Raw genomic sequence first — 5856 nt, 5'->3', positions numbered from 1 at the left:
CATCCTTCATAAATTTTAACAGGCGGACTTTAAAAGTCCGCCTCACTAAAATTCCATCAGGCGGACTTTAAAAGTCCGCCCCTCTCTTTGCAAATTTTAACAGGCGGACTTTAAAAGTCCGCCTCATTCCTTTTTTTTTTATTTAATTAAAATTTCGTCGGGCGTAATTTAAATCTCCGCCCGTTAACAAGCGTACTTTAAATTTACGCCCAGCAACAAGCGTACTTTAAATTTACGTCCGACTATAATAGAATTTGGGATTTGGTCGCGACCATATTTGGTCTGAAATTTGATCTTTGGTCCAAATTTGATCTTTACTCCGTCCCACTGTGTTACGATCTCATCCCATAAATTTGGTTATACTCGCCCACTGTGGATGCTCTTAGCCCATCGAATTTCAACTTCTATCCGCAAATTATAATTTGTTTTACAAAAATTATAGATGAACCGTGAAAATGAACTCCCTCAAACCGTATACACACATCCATCCCTTAAATGGGACCTCCTGTTTTTCCCCACCGGCGGGGCCCACCCATTTGATGTGTGTGAACAGTTTTTGGTTAGTTTTACCCCACATTAGAAAATTTATGGGTCCGCCACCGGTTGGGTGAACATGCATCTTGAAAGCTTGTTGCTACTTCCGGGATAAGCATCCATCCTTCTGGAAAAGTTTTGGTGTTTCCCTTTCAGGCTGCGGTCATACCAAATGAAATGTCAAAAGTTAAAACTCCAAACTAAATGAAAAACGTAGACCTAGTCTCTGATCGGCAGACAACAATATCGATGATGAGAGTGCCGTGAAATGTGACGACGATTTGTCGGCCCATCAGCACTGGCTTCCAAAATTCCTGCATCATCATTTGATGGACTTTTCTTTTCTTTTTCTTTTCCCGTAAAAGAGGCGAGCCTCAAATACATTGATAGTAAAACACCGATTCGAAATTGGAATCGGTTACAAGACTGATCAGGAGATTTTTAACAATTACAGCTATTTCAAATAGATAGCACACACAATCACAAGCAAACCACTTAACAACCCAATTGGAGGACGTGTTCCGAAGCAGATCCCTAACCATTCCAAGTCATTTTATAAGTAGCAGAACAAGTTTAAATGAATTGATTTACATTAAAAGTAACTCATCCAAATCAAATAACAAATCTAAGGTCAGCAGGGTTGTTAGGATCCAAAGACCCAATCATTTCTCAAGTTTTTTTTCTCAAAACACGGTAAAACATATGACACGGGTATAAAAGGATCGAAAAATCTACCCATTTGTCAAGGGTTTTTTCAAAGTAACAGTAGCAGTAACATGGATAAGCTAAACCGGTCATCGGAAAGCGAACTCAGTTTGAATAAATCTGGGGCTTCATCGGTATCAATCTGTAACTATTAATTGCTGGTGTCTTCTGTGTCTTTAATGTTGTTGTTGGTGTTTTAGAACCCATTTTTGCTGCTGGAGAATTTTGAGAACCTGTTGTTGAAAGAATAGAACAAGAACTGCCGGCCGAAAATACATCATTATAGGTTAGAAAAACTAAATCCGTTACGGAAAATGGGTCATTTGTCCAAAAATTTTTAAAACATGGTTCAAATGGACGAGTAAAAATTAGTATGGGTGAAATGGACAGACAAAAATAACAAGGATGAAACTTGATTCATCGCGGCTTAAACTTAAAAAATAACAAGAATGAAACTGGATGCATCCTGATATAAACTAAAAATAAGAAAAAATATTTGAAAATGGGTAGGATGAAACTGGTTACATCCTGGCTATTTTTATATTTTTATTCATTTAAACAGTATCTTTTTAATTTTGTCCATTTAAACAGTATCAAAATTACAAGCCTTTTTCACTCAAAAATTATTAATTTTAGACTTTTTAACCAATTTTGTGAATCCGTTAAACATCCTGGGTCTTGAAAATGAAATAAACTTAATACAGTACAGTAGAAACTAAGACCCAATCATCATCCGATGGACTTAGCGTGAGAAAACCACCAATATATCTTGTCTTCTTAAACATAAAATTAAGATCGAGATAGATTAGCTTTCTCTTCTTTTTGTCTTATGTGTTCTGCATTTGTCTTAATAAATAATTATTTATCGGCTGTTACAGCAAAAGTAAACAATTGCGGTCCATTTTACGTGTCACATCGAGATTTAATGCTTCAAAAGAAAAATAAAAGAAATCAGGATTTTAATCTTGTTCAAGTATTTTATTTATCTAGATGAGGAAGTTTTGGACCAAACAAACCGGAAACAATTACAAAGAATAAAAGTTGACAAATTATTAGCCTTTACCAACAAACATATAATCATTTATTGGACTTGACTAATTATTATTAGCCAATGATTCTTTCTAGATGCCTATATAAACAAGCTACTATCTGAAATCCTTCGTAAACCAAGTTCTCTGATTACCAATTTATTAGTATCAGGAATTCAAGATGGCTTTGAAGGTACATGGACTTGCCAAAGCGATGTCAGTATCATGTGTGATGCTTTGTCTAGCAGAGAAAGAATTAGATTTGAGTTTCTAAATGTTAACTGCTCCAAAGGGGAACACAAATTGCAACCGTTTCTGTCTAAAAATGTTAGTAATATTATTCCTTCCTTGATTAATTATTGTTTCTAATTATCTCTTTATCTGTCATAATAATCACTGCTTTGAATGCCGTTCACCATTTTTAACAGCCATTTGGAAAGATTCCGGTCTTTGAAGATGGGCCTCTCACACTTTTTGGTGAGTTTCTTCTGCATGAAGTCGTGCTGCATCCATTCTTTGTTGTTCATCAATTTTATTTCGGCTAACATCATAATATTGGCCAGAATCTCGAGCGATCACCCGATACATAGCTCACAAATACAAGGATATCGGTACGGATCTGTTCAGACATGGTAACATCCAAGAAGCTGCAATGGTTGGAGTATGGATAGAAGTCGAATCACAACATTTTAACCCTCCAAGTTTTGCAATCATCTATGAAATGTTCGTTGGGCCTCTTTTCGGACACACAATTGATCAGTCTGTTGTGAATATGAATATAGCAAAGCTCGATAAGGTGCGTGATGTTTACGAAGCTAGACTTAGCACCTTTAAGTACCTTGCATGTGATTCGTTCTCACTTGCAGATCTCCATCATCTTCCTAACATTTACTACCTAATGAAGATCACTCCTTGTGCGGATCTAATCAATTCTAGGGCTCATGTTAAGGCATGGTGGGAGGATATTTCAGCTAGACCATCTTTTGTTAAGGTTGCTCAAGGACTTACTTTGGGTGAATGATATTGAAGACATAAATTGATTGTTTGTAATGAAAAAAATGATGGGATTTTTAATTATATACTTCTTTCTTATGATCCTTAGATTTGTGTTTCAGTTGTGATGATTTGTACGTTACCTTGAAAAAACACTAGATAAATGGGTGGATCAATGGATCCTTTCTAACCTATGTCTTATGTTAGCTATGTTTGTTGAAGAAAATCCACGACAAATGGTTAGATTTCCAGATTGTGAAACTTTTATTGATTGTAAGTTTGTTATATAATTTGTTGTGCTACTTTTGATCCAAGTCATGTCATTTAAATTAGTTATGTTATCCAGGAAACGGAAAATGGGTCATTTGTCCAAATATATTTAAAACATGGTTTAAATGGACGAGTAAAATTTATATGGGTGAAATTGATACCAAAAAAATAATAAGGATAAAACTGGATTCATCCTGACTTAAACTTAAAAAATAGCAAGGATGAAACTGGATGCATCCTGATGTAAATTAAAAATAAGAAAAAGTATTTGAAAATGGGTAGGATGAAACTGTTTATATCCTGGCTATTTTTAAATTTTTGTCCATTCAAACAGTATCAAAATCTAAATGTCCTTTTCACCCAGGAATTGTTGATTTTGGTCTTTTTTTTTTAACCAATTTTGTGTTTAGGAAATTGTTTGAAATTGGTGGGATTCTAATTTGGATTGGGTCCTGTAACTTCTTGTTTTTTGAAGCATAAATTTTATTTAACTACTAAAAGACTATTACACGAGGGTATATAATACCCCAAGATTCATCAATGACAAAAAGATTGGCAAGCCATGAATCTCCAGTAACATGATATTGGAACAAAATAGCGGTCTTCGGATTTGAGTTGCATCGGGTACGGATGTTGGTTTCGAAGGTCAAAAGGCCTTCGATCAATGTTTTCCACAAGAAAAGTTGTACTTTTGATGGATACGGCAGTGTCCATAGGAACTGAGGTGGTAGTAGAGGTGTTCGATGCAATTGATTGAAGTTGCTAGTCATGTCTTTGTATCTTGATGTTGCGGTGAGCGGTGAGATGCTCGTGTGATATCTGCCTACTTCTTTGTTTTTCGGCTTGAACAGTAATACTAATAACACTGTTAGACTCAAACGAAACTAAAAATAAAAGTTACAGAAAATGGGATCTACTAACTAAACTTAAATGAGGCACTAGACTAAATTAAAGATACAAGAAAGGTGGATTTTACACCGGCCCATTGAGATGCAGATAAGTTACAGAGCAACTTTAGCTATATTTTTGATATTAGAACTCATCATCCTCTATTAGAGCTCATTCTTCTTGATCATGTTTCTACGGCGATGGAGTGTCATCCTTCAGCAACTTAAGTTTCTGAATATCCCAAGTGCTTCATAATCTGATGATGAAGACCCACGATAAGGTTGTTGCAGTTGAAGAAGAACTACCAATTTTGGAACGATTTGATCATCATCACCAAGATCCCAAGAAAAATCTACACCATGAACCCAAAAAAACAAATGAAACCGTACCATCATTGCAATTGAGAGAAAGGAAACATGATTATATCACCGATCTAATAGCTAAAATAAATCTATAACATCTCTAGAGTCGGTGGATTGAAGATTAGTTGAGAAGGATGGAAGAAATCATGGTTGATTTAGGTTTAGGGTTTTTATTTTTCGCCGCTGAGTTTTTTGGTTTCTGGCTCTCAGAAGCAAAGAGGAGAGAGAAAGATTTTGTCTAAAAAGTTGTTCGAAATTTTTCTGGGTCCTGTAACTATGGTGTTAAGTGGTTAATTATGTTGATTTTCAGTTTGAAAATTTTGTGATGGTTAGAAACCACCTGGTCAGTTCCGTAAGCAATTCAAGTCATTAATCTCTCCGGTCAATGAAACAGAGAACTTATATCAATGTATTTGAGCTTGCCTCTTTTTCGATTTTTTTTTTGTGATGATTTAAATATCAATTTTCTCTAGGTCATATTTTTCATCAAAATATGATTACTATTTTGTTTTTCATTAAAATATGATTGCTCTTTTGTTATTTTTTTAATAAGAAAGGACTTTATTAATAAAGTTGTGTTGTTATAAGAATCCTATCCTTCTCCATACTCCTGATTAAGATATCCAAAGGATAATTAAATAATTCTTTTAAAACATTAATTTTTTAGCGTTTTGTAAGTGTATTTGGAAAAAAAATTGATCGATCAAAGAAAATAGAATAAAAGGCACACAAGCCGTATGCAGGCGGATACAACTAAAGAAGAACATAGAACCCAAAGCAAAGGAAATATAACATGGTGGTAGAACTAAAGATACACAATTTCTACGTACACAAAGAGGATTAGCAAATGAAGACACATCTTGTCGTACCTGAATTTCAAAACTCAACTTACAAGCCAAAATAAAAACCATTATCTACTATCAAGTTGAAGAATCGACAACATCCCCTATGGTTAAACCATCATGATTTTTTACAAGATTGTTAAACATGTTTTGACGATCTACCTCTAAAAGTAGAAATTTTAAACCCCATAGACAACCGAATTCCAAAAATTTAGTTGTTAATAAGTTATAAGA

General features: G+C 34.6%; 1 pseudogene; it reads left to right on the top strand.

Annotated features, from left to right (window-relative positions):
* Positions 1–2281: 2281 nt before the first annotated feature.
* LOC113360965 lies at positions 2282–3511 on the top strand (annotated as a pseudogene).
* Positions 3512–5856: the final 2345 nt, after the last annotated feature.

The sequence above is a fragment of the Papaver somniferum genome, chromosome 3 (assembly GCF_003573695.1).
Source record: "Papaver somniferum cultivar HN1 chromosome 3, ASM357369v1, whole genome shotgun sequence".
Classification (NCBI taxonomy): Eukaryota; Viridiplantae; Streptophyta; class Magnoliopsida; order Ranunculales; family Papaveraceae; genus Papaver; species Papaver somniferum.
The sequence above is the reverse complement of the archived record's forward strand: the minus strand, read 5'-3'. Positions and strand labels throughout refer to the sequence as shown.